This window comes from Vicugna pacos, chromosome 26 (assembly GCF_048564905.1).
Source record: "Vicugna pacos chromosome 26, VicPac4, whole genome shotgun sequence".
Taxonomy (NCBI): Eukaryota; Metazoa; Chordata; class Mammalia; order Artiodactyla; family Camelidae; genus Vicugna; species Vicugna pacos.
The window spans coordinates 7911200-7929265 of record NC_133012.1 but is presented as its reverse complement, the minus strand read 5'-3'; the positions used below and the strand labels follow the sequence as shown (position 1 = coordinate 7929265).

The window sequence follows — 18066 nt, the reverse complement described above, 5'->3', positions numbered from 1 at the left end:
TTTGAAGTGTTTTCTGAAGAGATGAAGAAAAGCTTAATGATAGGATATCTAACAGAGAGAGAGAGGAACTTCGAGAAAAACTTTCACCTCCTTCCAGTTTCAGAAATAGCAGAGCAGTTTATAACAATTCTAAAATGGCATGTAAACTATACAAGTGTACAGACACCCCCATGCACGCATGTGTGCTCATTCAAATACATTCGTTGTATCATACTGGGGACCAAAACCAAGCATCATTGGAGAATTCAACCCTTGCAAGAAGAAAATCCCAGTGGGTAACACATTTTACATTATTTCTAACCTGAGGGTGTTGCCCATTCTGCAGCAGGATTGGTGTAGGACGACTGGGACCCAAACTGAATGTTATTGTTGTGCAGAATGGTTGTTTTGAGGTGTGAGAGGACTGAGTTCAGGGCTGCCAGAGCAACTGGATATTAGGGATGGGATTCTAGAAAAGAGAGTGGATCTATGGAAAGATGAGTCCTTAAATTTGTATCTAAACTCTCCTTATATTTCTTGACTCAGGAACTATAAGCATACGTGTAAGACTCCAAGTAACCGAGCAATAAATAACGGCTAAAAATCTGAGAGGAGATTTCAGCTGATGCTCTTTGCATGAGAGACAGCGTTAGGAGTTTGAATTCTGCCCAGAGGGGGTTGGTAAAGACTTTACAGTTACATTGAAGCCCACCTGGGTCATATCTGAAGAGTAAACACTGTATATCCCAGGATTAAGGATAGACCTAAAATGAAAGACAAAGCATTAGATCCTTCACAAAAGATGTAACCACACTGTCAAAAGCAGGCTGCTAGAATAAGAACTACTGCTTTTCAGAGGAAAATAACCAAATTCAGTCTCTACAATGTATCACCAACAAAATTAAGTATGCAATAACATTTTTATATATAGTAAAGAAACTGGAGTGTTTGAATCATAGTCAAGAGAGAAAGTAATCAAAAGAAAATGATTCTGAGGTGACACAGATATTGGATTTAGCATGTAAGTATTTTAAAGAAGCTATTATAACTGCATTAAAGTGATACTGATAAGGAGGGAAGATATGAATGTTTGGGGCCAAGGGATGGATGGGGAACCTCTGTACCTTCCCCTCAGTTTTGCTGTGAACCTAAAATGGCTATAAAATAATTAAATCTATTAAAAAATAAAAGAAAAAAAAAGAATGATAAATGATGTTGGGTGAAGGTGAGTTACTATAGTGATGTCCATAAGGAAATGGAATAAATTCTAATCCTGAGAGCACCCTGGATGGTAAATTAGGTAACAGGACATTGTGGGAGTTTTATGCAAATTTTTTTCTGTTTTCTCAGATAATTGGAAAATGAGCTATACACTAAGAGAATTTGAGAGCAGAAGGTATGAAACATTTTCTAGGAGGGTGTTACTTTTTTCTAATATTTTAGTCATTTTAATGAGCTTTCTGGTGTGTAGGGACTATCTGCCAAGCTGACTGATTTTCTGGTTATCTCAAATTGTCATTTTCTCTGCTGAGATGACTCAGTTTTGCCACTGCATTGTCTATGGAGAACAACAAATGTGTATTTGTACCCTTGGCACCTATTTCAGTATCTGGCACACAGTGGACATTTAAGCAATATTTACTAAATCAATAAAGATTTTAAGGCCTTATTGCATTTGCATATATTGCTGATTTTTCACATATATGTGTGTTGAAGTTATGTGTGTCATGTTAGTCCCTGAACCCTTTCCAGCACTAATTATCCAGTGATCATTCGGAATACTCTTGTCTTAATTCTAAAATTTAAAAAAAATGCTGCCTTTTAGAGAATATTTTAACAGCTCATACCCTGTAAATATTCAGATTTGGAAATTTTCTTTTCACTGATCTGTATCCTAGGGCAGATATTCCAACTGTTTCTAGCATTACTATCAGCATGAAGAATTCTGACATGGAAGAAAGACCATTCTGTTTGAAATCAGAGCCACTATAATTGGAAATTATAGTCCTGTTTGGAATGTTGTTTTATCACCCTCATGGCTTATGTCTGTAGACTGGAATCACATGTTAAGTGAGATACTGTCATCCAGATCAATGTTAGCATACAGTGGGTTTTTGAAAAATTGTAGCTAGGGAACCCAGTGCTTACATACTATACTCCTATTTTTAAGACAAGTTGACTTTGAAATTTGTCCAACTAAAGTGCACAAGTTACCTTGGACTATATTTTTTTCAAGGAAGAATCACTTGAATGGAATTCCAGTATAATATAAATATAAGACTCATAGACACCCAATGACCCAGGGGGAAAGACTGTAGTCAAAACCTTTTATGTGGGCTGTAGAAAGCCAATCATATTCCATGGATGAACTTTGAAGAAGAAGACAAATTGAAGAACATCAGTGGGTGAACAGATCTTACCACTGAAAAACCACTAAGGCTTTTGCAAGGCTGAAACAGAAAGAACACCGTATCAGTGAAGGAGATAACTTTAGACTGCTTGGACCAGCCCTCTACCAACTGGCAAGAATATAAGAAGCAACAGTAGAACACGCCCTCTAATGGACTCATTATATTCTTTGTTCTCTTGCCACGATGCATTTGAGCAGAGTAAGCCTTCATCATTTCACAGACAATTCTGCCTAGCTGTCAAGTAGGCACTGAAGTCAGTTTTAATTTGAAAATTTCAAAAATGTGTAATGTTATCTGATATTAAGCAGCAAATTAGGTCATAACAATTACATTATTGTTCCTAATAATATTATAATCAACATTAGGTGACAGCTTCACAGAGGAACTCTAAGGGGAAAACAGAATGGTCCACTGTTTCCCTCTTGTATGATTTCCTTGAGTGCTAAATACTTCTCTGAAGCTTTTTAATCTTAGGCATCCAAGTAAGACCAAGCTTAGTCTTCTAATTCCAACTTCTGAACCCAAATTCCTACTAACTTTCAGTTAACTCTTCTGCCCTGCTTCTTTTCCAGAATTTTCCATGGACAATAAAAAAGCAGCTGGGTGTTTATACTCCCTCTTTGGAGAAAATGCCACCGTGTCTTACCTTCCTAGAAAAGACATAAGCCCTTAATAGGTAAGTACTATCTTACGCTTGATTTGTGGTTCTCTGTAACTTCCAGCATAGTGAGTAGATTTATGATTGATGGATTGGTTAGTTTTGAAAACACATTATATAGTGGGCAGTGAACCCAGGAAGGAAGAAAGCGCTCTGTCACAGCTGGAATTTCCAATATCCCTGTGGTGCTAATCATGACTTTATTGTTGCTTTACTTGTCTGACATTTATTTCTCATCAGCCATCACCAACTGCTGCTGTTGATGTGTCACTGTTCTTTACATTGACTTTCTTGCCTGCCCCCAACCCCTGGCCCAAAATAAAAGCCACTCTGAAGACAATTTTGTGTTGCATTTTGGTATAAAATGCCAAGTCTGTAAAATTTAGTTTATGCAAAGATCAAAAAGAAAACCAAAGGCAATTGGCATAAAAACATGTCCTTCCCTCCAATGCGAACTTCACCTCTTTTGAACCTTTCCTCTTGGCTTTTGTTATTCTGTTCTATGACAGCAACTATATTTAGGACCGTACACGCTCTCCATTCCAAAAAGTGAAGAAAATGTTAATTGTGTCAAAGGCTAAGCATCGTGTAATTACACTTTTTAAAGAATGTTAAAGGCATTGAAAATATTTAATCGCCGGGTGAACTTCAGAAAAGTAGCAAGATTAGGCAGTACAGTGTTCCAATTCAATGAGCAGAGGCTGGATTTAAAGAATGTAAGTGAATGGAAGAGAAAATGTGATTAAAATGTCAGTCCTGTCAATGGCCGATTACTTTTCCCAAAATATAATAATAGAGTTCCTCAGACTGTTTATTGTGTCTCCTGTCTCTGCCATCACCTTTCTTTTTTTGGCAAGTAAGGCCTCCAGTACATTTTCCCAAATAGTTTCTTACTATTAAAGCAGAGGTAAGCCTTCAAAAATTATGTAATTATGATTTGACAAAGAAGCACTTGACTGTTCTGTCCTGGTTTATCTTTTTAATAGGAATTTTAGCCCTAAGACTTTCAGCCACCCAAGTCTCTGCCTCAGACTCTTAGTGGCCTGAAAATATTGGTGTGGGTGCTTGGGTAAATGGGGTAGAGATGACTCAAAAGTGTTGGATCTATAGTAGGTAGGGTATAAATAGATATCCAGATTAAGATCAAGGTTTAAAGAGCCTCTTACTCCGAAGAAGCTCCTCTGACGTGAGTTTCCCCACCGTAACCACTACAATCATCCATTTTGTTCTAATTCGCCATCTCTGAGTTAGGACTTGTTAAGTATTTGATTGTATTATCTATTCACTTCAATTATTAACACATACTTAAAAACCCCTCTGGACCATTTATCATGTTAGGGAAAGGAGATAGAAACATAAAGTAGCAACTGGTCCTTTTCCTAAAGGCTCAGTCCTCCTAAGACACATTCATATAAACAAACCAAAGCCTGCACTAAGTGCCCTGAAGCATAAAAGACATAATACCCAACTCTACATGGGGAAACCAGCAAAAGCATCATGGACACATAAAGTCTGAGTTTGACACAATAAATGATACGGAAGACACCCCACTAGAGAGAACACATGAACAATGGCATAAAAGACAATGGTCCATCCATCAGTTTGATTGGCAACCCATCTTGAGGTTATTCTTTCAGTTAACTGCTAACACTGCCTATTCCTGCCTTCTTTATGTTCCCTACCAGCTTGCCATAGATGTTTCATACATTTTTGCACCCAAGATTCTGCAGGCTGTGCAGTCTAGTCAGGATTAGCTCAGAATGTGATTATGTTCACTTTAATACTCAAGTATTGTCCTTGACTTACCAGCAATTCAGGAAAGACATCCAAAGTAAGTGTAAATATCAAGGGCCAAGAGTTTGAATGCCAGGCAGAGGAAAAGAGACCATAATTTTATTCAAATATTAAAACAGAATTTGGTCATTTTAGGAAGAAAGTGAACAAGAAGAAAATAATCAAGAATAATAGAATCTGGCCTTGCTCTTTGATACAGTAAAAGAAAGGAAGTTGTAGATAGGAAGATGCTGGAGGAAATGCTGAAGGAGAGAGTTAATCTCTGCAAGTTGGTCCTAAAGAAAAAGAAGGGGATATGATCCAATTACAGGAGAAAATTTTGTCAAAGAGGAGGAATACAATGTTATGTGAAACTGTTCTGGGCAGAGAGGAGGACAGGAGGAAAACAGATATACATTGAGCTGTTGAAAGCAGTGAAGAAATTTAAGTCAGAAGTTTTCAATTCTGTCAGGATCATAGGTGCAATTAGAACTTTCAGGTAACGTGTAGGGGTGGCATCCTGAGGAAATTAATAATGTGTAATAATGTGGAACAGTTGCTGTGGGGGATGCTGTGTTGCATCTCCCACATATAAATAGATTAAGGATCACTGAACAGCAGGGAAGACCTAACTGTGTTTACTTAGCATGAAATTGCAGTGGACCCATTATTTTAGTTTTGTGACTCTTTGGCTACTGCTGACAGCCCAGCAGGAAGAGTAGATGATACCTGATGAGGTTACCCAGGGTTGGGGATCTATAAAGTAGACCTGAAGGTTGGGAGTAGCAATGGGGAATTCTAAGATGTTAGAGAGATATCACAGAATTGTCTGACCACGGGTTCCAGGCTTTATAGGAAGGCAAGTAGATTCAGAAAGAGATGGTGGATGACACGAACTGGGAGAGTTTCAGGGATTTAAGTTTATGAAGAAGGTGAAAAGGATGTCAGCAAGAATAAAGGGTTAGGATACATGCCTGATAAGAAGTTGATAGCAACAACAACAAAAAGAAGCATCTCAGATCCCAAACTGCATGGTAATGAGGTCTTCAGGCACCTTTACTATTATGTAACTGAAATGGAATCAAGGTAAAGGTCAAGACAATGGCAAAAAACAGAGTAGAGAGGAAATGCCTAAGCATCTTACTGCACTCATTAAGAATGATGGGAGAATGCCCTGGGTGTAGATAGATGAATGTGGTGAATGTAGTCATTCAAAGAATGCTAAAGAAAATAGTATAAATCCCAAAGGTGAACAAGCCATTGAGTAAAACGGTAGTCTGGAAGTAGCCCTAGCATGAGAGAGATTAAAGAAAATCTGACTCCATCAATTTGTCTCAAGAATTCTCAAAGTGAAGAAACAGAGAAGAATCTGGTAAGGGATATAGGAACAGTAAGCCACTGGGGAAAGCCAATTTCCAATGAAAGCTAAGAGATAGAAAGTGCACTAATGGAAAAGTTTCAAATCATAGGGAAATTTCCTTGCTTCAACTACCACAAAATTTCCATATAGCACAAATAAAAGAACCTAAGAGGAGGGATGGAAATGTAGGAAGCTAAAAGGCAGGAAGTCTAACCTTAAAAAAAAATGGTAGAGAACAGGAAGGAAGGGATTTGCTCCAACAGTAAGTGTTGATAATTGGTATGAGAAATGATCGAAGTGTTGTTTTAAGAAGTGGATATCTTACTCAATACTTTGCTAAATTCATTATAGTTTCACATTACTACTTACAGATAATACTTTAATATGGAAAAATAAATCATTGAGGGTTGCTGGAGAAAAAAAGGTCAAAAACTGAAGTGAGAAAGAAATTTAGATTTCAATCAATTTTTAGAGTAAGGAAAATGAATTTAATGAAGTTAAATAACCTGTCTAAACTTCCTCAGCTTGGGAATATAACTCATGTCTTTTAACCATACTGTCCCTAATTAACTGTCAATCAAAAGACTCATATTTTGCCCCATCTCTGCTTTTAGCTGGCTTTCTTTGATTTATTTTTAATCACTACCTGCCTTTTTTCTTTTATTATTATTTTACATAAAAGTCACACAAAAAGGCAGAGTGTTTGCCTCTCTCCGTGTCTCCTGGTGGTAGGGTAAACTCAATCTGGGAGCTTATGCGAGCAATACTGCATGGACTTTCCTTTCGTTTCTCAAGTAGAATGGTGAGATGAACCTTTGATTTTGAATTCAGAATTCTCACATTTCCACTAAATTTTTGATCAACATGTTATTTTGTTAAAATTGCAAACAGCTATGGGGTTTTCTTTCTGGCCTGCTCTTTGTCTTTTATTTCTCATATTCTTTCCCTGTGGAATAGCATGTAATACATTAATAGACTTTTCCACTGACAAATGTTTGGACTTGATCAAGTCAGTTCCTCTTTCTGGGTCTCTAAGTCACTTACATGTGAAATGAGGAAGTTGTACTGCACTATTCCTCAAGTCATAAAGGAGGGGGGAAGAATTTGCTAGGAAACTCTCCATCTTTCCTATTCTCTCTTCCTTTTTTCCCATACACGTTCAAAGGAATTTTCCCCAGCCTCCTGGGGTTCAGAAGTTTGTTTAGTTCTGAAATGTATAGCAGATAGAATCTACTCAAAAGTCATGCTTCAGTAACAAATAGCCCCCAAATTCCAATTGATATCCAGAGGGGCACAAAGTTTATTGAGTTATGCAGGATAAATAAGTTCTGGAGATCTGCTGTACAGCAGTGTGACTGTATTGCACACCTGAAATTTAGTAAGAGGGTAGATCTTAATTGTTCTTACCACAAAAGAAAAGAAAAAGGTAACTCAGTGAGGTAATGGATATGATCATTAGTTTGATTGAGGCAATTATTTGACAACATATATGTGTATCAAAACATCAGGTTGTATACCTTAAATGTAGGTATAACCATTTTTATTTGGCAATTATACCTCAATAAAGATGAAAGAAAGGTCACTCACTCATACAAAGTCCACTCTGAGTCTGAATGAATTCCAGGTGAATTCTCAGCATTCCAAGATGCTCTAATCTCATGGCACCTCCACAGCAGCACATGCTATCAACATCTCTGAGTGAGCTGGAGAGTCAAGTATTGATAACAAAATGCTCTACAAGAAAGTGACATGCAGTGCTTTTGCTCACATTTTATAGAACAAACAAGTCCTATGGCCCTGCAGAATTTCAAGGGGTGGGGAAAAGCAGTCCTCCTAATGCCTCCTGATGGAAGAACTAGCTAATGGGGGGTGGTTGAAATACTCACACGGGATAGAAAAGTAGCATTTAAATTCCATTTTTCCCCACTTTAAGTGCTCGTAATAGCTGGTAATAATTCAATATTCTAGGCTTTCCTGTATTAACATGCTATTAAAATATTTATAGTGATGTGCAGGTGCTCTTATCTTCATTTAAACCTTAGCTAAGGGAAATTGGTTGCTTTCAGAATGGTTATAAACAGAGACCATTTGAGATTCATGAACTCAAAATCATGAGTACCCATGGATTTAATTCTTTCTGTACATTTTCAAATTCCAAGGATTTCATAATTTGTAGAGTTGGGTTTTCCTGCTTGCTTTTGTTTGGTTTTATTCTGTAAAAACATGTAGAATAAAGACCCTCTCCAATATGGAAATCTGATGTATTAAAATTATATATTACAACAATATAAGGATAACATTCTTAGCCTGTTTTTCCAGTCCTGTATAAAGAAAATGTCCCTAGCAGTACTATTCAAAAAGGGAATTAGGAAAGATGTGCAAGATAAAGATCACATGCACAAAGTTTGGATTTCTCACCACTTATGTGACAAAATTACCCTAAATTTACTCAGAATTAGTAAAGCCAAGATAGGATGTCTGGATCTATGCTTTGAGTTTTTCCTGAAGATGCATCTTATCACTAGCCTCTTTATTTTCCTTGATTTGCACTGTACCTGTGCAGACATATACCAGGAACCTGCCAAGACACAATGGGCATTTTCCCAGAATGCTTCATGCTAAAGTTAGTAGACTAAATAATCAATTTATGTGCCTTTTCCTGGCCCTTTCTTATACAGTATGTTCCCACAATGATTGCTAAGTGGACAATGGGACTCATGATTCAGGACCTTTACCCACAGTTGATTAGACCAGAGACAGGGAACCATGTGAATCCCAAGAAAATAAGAGATAGCACCTCTGCCTTTGAGATCCTGAGGGCTTTCCAAGTTCTGGCTCAGGATACCCTGAAAACCAACTGAACTACCCTCTCCTTAAGATGTTCCTTAAGATGCTGCTTTAACTTTGGAAAAAAAATACAGCTTTTCAGGTGCTTGTTTTGCTTAAGGTAGTTTCCATACCTTTATGTCCCTTTATAACCAAGTTATCCCTGATGAAGACCGTAGGCATATGCTTGATAATAGTATGTAATAATTTTCAGACACTAATCTAAGTGCTTTATATAAATTAATTCTTTCAGTTCTCACAACTGCCTAAGAGTTGCTAATATGATCTTAAATTTACAAATTAAAAACGCAAGGCACAAAAATGTTAAATCACCTGCCATAATCACAAAGCCAAGGATTCAAACTGTTACCAAGTTCAGGCTTGTACTGCTCGCCACATGACAGGCCAGTAAATCGAGAAATGAGTTGTTGGGGCAAGGAACAGTGACTTTATTCAGAAAACCAGCAGACCAGGAAGATGGTGGACTAGTGTCCCAAAGAACCACATTATCCAAGTCAGAATTCAGGCTCCTTTTGTACTAAAAGGAGAGGGGGTGTGATTGGTTGTCGCAAACTTCTTGGTGTCAGAATCCTTTGTTCTTGCAGCTGTCCATGTGGGTCTGGTCACCATGTTCCTGTAAACCTCCAACAAGGCAAATGTTATTCTCTGTCCTACAACTTTTCTTCTCTGTATGAATGGAAAAGTGTTACACCTTTAAAGGTCAGAACCTTGAGAATGGGCTTTGCTGTGTATTTCAGGCTATGGGCAACATTCTTTTCATAAAAGGTGCAGAACCAGGATGACTAAGCACAGGAAACAGAGCACAGGGTTAGAGCTAAAGGAAGAGAACCAACATGGAGTCAAGTTTATTATTTTCTGTTACAAAACCGGTGAAGTCTGACTCTAGAGCATGTGCTTTAGTCACTGTGACATAATGCCCTTGGAGGCAGTTGTGCTTGGTGTCTTTCTGCTTGGGTTTGTATTTAGTAATGCCAACAGCAGAAAATGGTAGGTCTGGAAAGTTCCAAAGCGGAGAACCTCCAGAATAAGACATCTGAGAAAGCACTGGGAGCATGAGACAGTAGGAAATGTGGGGATGCCAGGGACTAGTGTACAGTGATCAGAAAACTCCGTTTCATGCCTGAGAAGTTCGCTGAAATCCTTGCTTGGAGCAATGGTGTGGAGTGGAGTATGAAGTCTATGCCTGGTGGAGGAAAGAGCAATGCTTTTGCTTTTAGTCTTGCCTTTTAGCCTTTTAAGAGTTTATAAAGAAAGATACCAGCTTATATACATGACCCATGTGCTGAGTGACTAGGTTCTGCAAGTTTTTACTTTCCCTGGAACATAATTGATTCAGATGTGTTGAACTTTATCATTTCTCTTGTTAATAAACTCTGAGGACTATAGTGACTGGCAAAGATTAAACAAACAAATAAATGATAACAGATAGATGGGGTTTTATAATTTTATAATCAGGTAACTCCAACAATTGAATTAGCCTCTAAGCACTTTATTACCAGACCTGGCACAGACTAAACATTCTGGTCCCTAACAGATTTCTGCAAAGATACTCCCACAAGTCACACTTCTAATTTCCTCCCCCTTGACAAGAGACATTGGATATATTGTGAAATGCAGCTGATTTTTATCCACTGCGTTAAACAAAGCACTTTTTTTTTTTTGGCTTCAATCATACTCTGTTGCTTCATGGGAAACACTTAACATGACTCATACTACCTGCCGGTGCGAATTACCTTGAGCTGCGTTAAGAGGTGAAATAAAAATGATCCGATTTAAAGGGCCAGAAGTAATGAGAATGCAGAAAGAAAATCATTTGGAATAAATGGTTATATGAGGACATGGCAAATGCCCTGTAGCTAAGCGTTGATCCCCGGCAGTGCTTCCAGGCCTCCACTCACCTGAAGGTAAAACAACGTTGCCTAAGTTCTCGGCAGTAGGAAACAAATCAGTGACCCTGTAGGGAGAAATGCTTGGGATTGCTCTGTACTTAGATCTAGAGGTGGTGAGTAGATGAGTCAGAATCATTGCAGGATATAGAGAATACCTTACTATTAACAGGTGAACACAAAGTTTAGTCTCCAGGTTGAGATAAAGGAGATCACGTTGAGGAATATTGTTGCAGGTCAGGGGTCAATGACCCACAGTCCCTGGTGAAAGAATTCACAGGAGACTTTGGAGTCACAGCACATGGCAAGTTTTTATTAGTTAAAGAAACAGCACAAAGGGACAGGACCTCTGTGGAAGGTGAGGGAGCTGCACCTGCAGGTGGCTGTAAGGGCTTTTTTTTTATGCCACCACTCCCATGAAATCATTCCAGCTTACAAGCACACATGCTCACTCAAACCTAGAAATCCCTTTCTTGTACATGAGAAGGAAAAGAGAAAAGGGTGTAATCCAGGGCCCCAGAACATCTGGTTTGTAGGTCTTCAAGGTTTTTTTTGAGTTCTTTCATTTGAATTCCTCATTCCCCTTCCTGCCTTGCCCTGATTGTTGGGTCCCTATCAAATATGTCTATAAGATGTTCACAGATGGAGCAGCCAAGAAATGTGATTCACTTTACCTTTTACCAATAAAGCCAACATGCTTTTTAAAAATTTGGAGACTGAGAAAAGGAATATATACCTATATATAACTGAATCACTATGTTGTACACCAGAAATTAACACAGCATTGTAAATCAACTTTACTTCAGTTAAAAAAATATATGGATGAATGAGGAAGAAAATTGGGAGACTGAAATTATGAACAAGCTACCTGTGCAACAATGTGTCACCCTCTCTCTACCTTAGAGTCCCAGTTCCAGGAGTCCACACACCTTGTACTCTTAATTAGAAATTTCCCAAGTGCTGCAGCCCTTGTTGTGAGCCTTTACTGCAGTAATGGCCCCTTTTCATCAACTTGGATTTTGGGGGGGTGGTGATCATTAGATTTATTTATTTTAAAATAATAAATAACTTATAAAAATAAATAAAAATAATATATTTTTTTAGTGGAGATACTGGGGCTTGAACCAAGTACCTTGTGCATGCTAAGCATACACTCTCTACCAATGACCTGTACCCTCCCCCCACCAACTTGGATTTTTTTTTTTCCTGCCAACTTTAGAGGTCTGTTCAGCAATTTCATGGTGAAAAAAGCAGATGTATCATATCAGGTGGTTTTATAATCTACAGTTTTCTTTTCTATTAGGCTATTGTATCATTGGTCTGGCTAGAGAGTCCCAAACATTTGTGAATATAAAAATTACTTGGAGAGATAACACATTTATACAAAGTCCTGGGATTGTCCCCCATGGCTCTGGCGAGGTCTAGGAATCTAATTTTTTTTTTAACAGTGACTCAACTGATTCCTATGTAGGTGCTTCAAGGACCACACTTTGGGAAATGCTCCCCTAGGATCACCAGGTTTGCAGAGCCCATTGCGTAGGGATAAGCTGATCCTGTGCTCTGCTTGATACCAGTTTGGACTTACGTTCAGAGTAGAACTGAAGAACAAAAGAGGGAGGAAAAGGAGAGTCTCCCATAGGCCCACGCTTCATCCATCTCTGTACCTGGGCTGGCTGCCCTACAGTGGGAAGCAGGTCTTATTTTTGATTAGTAGAGAGAGACTTAACATCAAGTTCCCAGGGAAACGAAGTTTCCTAACATCTTACATCTATTCATTCCAGCGGTCAGACTCTCACTCATTTCCAATCAGACAGTCAAGACCATTTAAGGAAATAAATTCACTTGTACCATGTGTATCATTTTTTTAGATTCCTCATATAAGTGATATCAGGTGATATCTGTCTTTCTCTGTCTGAATTACTTCACTTAGTATGAGAATCTCCAGGTCTGTCCATGTTGATGCAAATAGTATTATTTCATTCTTTTTTATGGCTGAGTGGTATTCCATTGTGTATGTATATCACATCTTCTTTATCCATTCATGTGTTGATGGACATTTAGGTTGTTTCCATGTCTTGGCTATTGTAAATAGTGCTTCTGTGAACATTTGGGGTGCATGTGTTTTTTCAAATTAGAGTTTTCTCCAGAAACCACCATAACATTGTAATTAGCTATACTTTCATTTAAAAAAGTGATCATTTAAGGAGGTAAGATGATCAATCTCCTGATTGCAATCTTCAGTCTCAAATCAGTACCTGCTCCTCTCTATCTGTTTATAGCCTGGAAATTCTAGGAAAGCTGGATGCCACTCTTCGTTTAAGGTTACAAGGCATACTAACACACTGAGATATACAGCTCCATTGTCGCTGCTCTCAAGTCCCCTAAAGTTCCACTTTTGATCAGTATAAGGCCCAAGGCCAAAGAAGAAAACTGTGATCATTCAGTCAGTTGCCAAATAGCTATATATCAATATCATGTGGCTGAATTTGCTCGCTACCCCTCAGACCCTATTTGAGATCAGAATTCCACCTTAGTGCACATGAAAAAAAGAGATCTGCAAAAGTCAAAGTCAAAATTGGTATTTTGTGAAGGCTTCCTGGTAAAATGGATGAGGGGAACTATTACATTATGTAGAGCATTCCACTTTAAAAAAAAAAAACAACTATTTTGCCAAACAGTTTAATAAACCTCCCCAGTTTACCTGGTCCACTAAACAAAGCCCTCAAATACTAGTATTTAGGGCAACCAAACCATGTATGAAACTCAAAACTACCCCAATGAAGTGGGGAAGGTCTCTTTTAAGAAGTGGATGTTGGAATTAGTTAAGCTTTCAACCCCTGACTGCCCTTGTGAATTAGCAGGGAAATGTTTCCCTTCCTCCTGCTGGTTAATAAACCACCAGTTCCTATGTGTTGCTTTCCTTTGAAATCTAAAATAAATCAAAATGGGAAATATTTTTTGGCTCCTGAATTGATTAACAGCTTGATCAACATTTACAGAAGGTGTCTGTCAGGACCTATATGAGCAATTTCTTGCAATAATTACTTACAAGTTGTCGTCTATTTGCCTAAAGTGATCCTTTCCCTTCACGTGCAGTGAGGGAACTGAATGTCAGGGCCATTTCTTTGATGGCCAACAAGGAACCTTGCTCTAAGGGCAGCGGCCTCGTGCATTTTAGATGACATTCCTCGGTAATACATCATGTCCGACACTTAACCCTTTTACAACTCAGTGAAGATACTGTTTTAATGACAATGGAAGAATCAGATGTGCTCAGGAAAGTAACCAGTCCATGTTAAGGGAAGTTTTAGCCTTCAAGTAGCCTGTTTTTAGTGTTTTTCAGAAGCTCACAGCTGAGAGTAGGTATGTCTGTCAGTAAATTGCTCATATTAAAGTTTTCTTGTATTATTTTTACAGAATGGTGGGCTATTTCATGCAATGGACTTTGTTTTACACCAAATGTGGGAATAAGAAGCAGAAGTCAAAGAGGCAAAAACAGAAGCTTGGAATAGTAAAGTGTAATAGGAATTTAGAGATGATAGTATCTAATCTCGTCATTTTGCAGATGAAAATGAGGTTCAGAGAGGAATATCACTGCTCTCCAAGTATATCAACCTTTCCAGTGACTATATGTCCTACCTCTGTCTGGAATTTTCATCTCTCTTTCTTCCATTTGACCAGCTTCTACACACTCTAAATGACCAACTCAGTGCTGCAAGACCATATTGTTTTTGTCTTACGATATACCTCTATCATAGTCTAATGATATTTTATTACATAATTGGCTGCGCCTTTATTTCTTTAGGGACAATGCCTTAATTATCTTTATTCTCCGTTCCAACTACAATCATTCTACAGAGAAGTCACTGGAAAAAAAATCTATCTGAGTGACTTGCTCAAGATCACACAAGTAGCGTAAGAAGAACCACTGATTTCATTGTGATTTTTTTTTACACTCTATTCAGATAGTACTATTTCTACTCTGCTATATTGACTTAAAGATTGTAGAAGAATCAGATACAATCTTACGCTTCTCTTTTTATCAGGATTCATCTGGAAAAGGTGTGAAGTGTTGAAAAGACTCAGGTGCTTTTTTTTAAAATGACATTGGATCTCATCTTTATCAAAAAGAAACAAATATAACAAGACCTTAGAATTTAAACAGCACAGGATTAAAATGCTGGTTCTCCCACTAATTGTGAAATTATTCAGATAATAGGAGATGTCTACCTGAGTTGTTATTTAATCCACATGGATCTCCTTTTCTTAAAGAGAAATTGTAAAAATTAAATGAGATTTATTAAATCATGTCAGTTTGTAAGGCATGGGAAAACAGCAGGCATTTTATAGAGGTTACTTCTCTTCTGTCTTCCCCTATAATTTGACACTTGATAATTTCCAGAGATTTTTTTTAACATGCATTATCTCATTTGAGTTTTATTATAGCTCTGTGAGGTGAGCAGGAGAGATATTACTCTCTAATTATGGACGAAGAAAATGACATGTTTGAGATGTTTCTGAGAAAATAAAATCGGGCATTTTTTGCATCTATCACCACAATATCCATCCAGTGCCATGAGTCAATGCTAAATCTTTCCATGTGCTAAAGTGTAGGATAAAAACAAGCTCTCCCTTTCATGGACACCTGAGCTTCCCTAGCAAATTCCAAGGCAAACCATGATGAACCACGGTGGGGTCTCAGAAATATCCACTATCCAGTCTGACAAGAACTACTTTAAGTCAGATATCCTATCAATATGATAGGATTATAAGGAAATGCAACTGCAAAATGTAAATCAAAAAGGCGGTGACTGTGTTCATTAATTTGTGAATGAACTTTTACATATCTTTCTTCCCACCACTGAGATGCTTCAGGTTACATACGGTCAATATTTTCTCTGGGTGAGTCAGTCTCTTCGTTGTAGCTTCAGTCTTACTGATGGCTTCAGAAGCACATGGACAGCTGGTGGCTCCATGAAGGTTTAGCCATCCCTGGGATAAATGGAAGACAGAAGTCAGGTTGTTGCAATACCATGTTGGCCGTGACTCCCTTAAGCAAGGGTCGGAGACTAGGGGATGAGTTTACATTCCCCTTTGAACAGATATGTAGCTAGTAAGTGGCCGCAGTGCTTTAACTGAATTGTCATGAAAAGGGGGATGTGAATACATATATATTTGGCTAAAGCTGGGACAGGACAATGGCTGCGGTTTCATAACCCAGTTGATATGCATTTATATGGAACTCACACAGGAGAGTGGGCTCTGCTTAGTGGGTATGGGTGGACCCCATTGTCGACACCCTCACTGACTGTGTGCAGCTCATCTCATTTCCAGGCATCCCCCAGGTCCTCCAGATATGGTCAGTAAACACATGAAGGTGATTCTAGAGTTGAACACAATGGTTGCCCTCTGTTGATCATGCAGGATAACATGTGAGGCCCTTGAATCTTCATTTCCTCTGCAGATGTGCTCTTGCACTTTCTTTGGACACTGCCAATTGGAGACGTGGTTTGGTAAAAGCTCTGTTTTCTTTTAAGGCATTACCATGGCTTTTCTCATAACCCCTGGTTAACCTCTCACCTCCTTGACTTCACCTTTCTTTGAACAACATCCTACAGTTCTTCCTCCCAAGTCCTGGAATAAAATACAATTCACATTGAAGAATATATTTAGACGTAGAGTTGGAAAGATGTGGTAACATTTCAAAGGATCCTGGAAATCCTAAAGTCTTCTTAATGTGCTAAGTTTCACAGAAACCAAGTCTTTACTGTTTTTCTTTCATTGCCATGCTTCCATTTGTTGCCTGTACCCAGATACTTTGGACGTTTGGAGTCAAGAAGGGAGGGTGGGTATGATAGCAGTGGGTGACCAGGAGCTTCTGGTCTTGGGGAACTAGACACCTGATATTTGGAAAGAAATCACAAAAATATACCAGCTTAGAGGCATGATTTTGTCATAGCATTTCTAAACAACCTTTTTATTTTGTGATAGTTTTAGATTTGTAAAAAATTTGTGAAAATATGGTTCATCATGGATTCCCTTGGAATTTGCTAGGGAAGCTCAGGTGTCCATGAAAGAGAGAGCTTGTGTTTTCTTACACTTTAGCACATGGGGAGATTTAGCATTGATTCGTGACACTGGCTGGATCCCGTATTGATAGGTGCAAAAAATGCCTGATTTTATTTTCTGTGAGTTCTTCTATACCGCATACCCAGCTTCCCCTATTATTAACATGGTACATTGCTATAATGTATTTGTAACAACTAACATACCACTGTTGATACATTATTACTAAATCAAATTGTAATTTATATTAAATTAACATACGTTTGATAATATTAAATAAATGTAATTATTAAAATCCATACTTTATTCAGATTTCCTCAGTTTCTCCCTAATGTATTTCTTCCGTGCCAGTGTCCCATCCGGGATAGCACATTACGTTTAGTAGCCCTGCCTCCTTAGGCTCCTCTTGGCTGGCACGATTTCTCAGATTTTTCCTTGTTTTTGATGACCTTGACCGTTTTGAGGAGGTTCATGTGATAATCCGTAGAATGCCCCCGAGTTGGGGTTTGCCTCATGTTTTTCTCATGGGCTCTGGGGGAAAACCACGGAGGTAAATTGACATTTTCATCACCTAATATCAAGGGCAATACCGTCAACGTGACTTACCCCTCTTGATTTTGACCTTGATCACCTCGCTGAAGTAGTGTTTGTCAGGTTTTCTGCTGTAAAATACTCTTTTTCACCCTTTCCATTCTCTGCCCTTTAGAAACAAGTCACCCTATCCCATACTTAAGGAAGGGAGAGCTATGTTCCTCTCCTTGAGGGTGAAATAGCTGCCTTAGTTTTAAGCACCCATGAAATAGGAAAATGGGAAAAGCAGAAGATCGGGCAGGCTTGAGGGGTCACCGAGAGCTCTGGTTTGTTCACTCTGAGTTTGTTACTCCTTTAAGAGGCAGTGGGGCTATTCCAGGAATAATGTATGACTAAAGATATAGATCTAGGAGTGACAGGTATAGATAGGTGATATTTAGAATCAGTACTAGGAGTAGGGCAGGAGGTCAGATAAAGAAGTGGGAACTCAGAAGGAGCTTACACTTGTCAGGCTCTATATGTATGTCTGCCAACTGACCAGTGGCTGCTGAAGCC

The 18066-nt window shown here is 38.4% G+C and overlaps 1 protein-coding gene across 1 annotated transcript in view; it reads left to right on the top strand.

The window, feature by feature from the left end:
- The first annotated feature begins 3008 nt into the window (after positions 1-3008).
- UNC5D (unc-5 netrin receptor D) overlaps positions 3009-18066 on the top strand; it is a 599258-nt gene continuing 584200 nt past the window's right edge. Inside the window, exon 1 of the mRNA XM_072950289.1 lies at positions 3009-3066. The gene's annotated coding sequence lies outside the window, so the exon portion shown is untranslated. The remainder of the gene's footprint in view (positions 3067-18066) is intronic.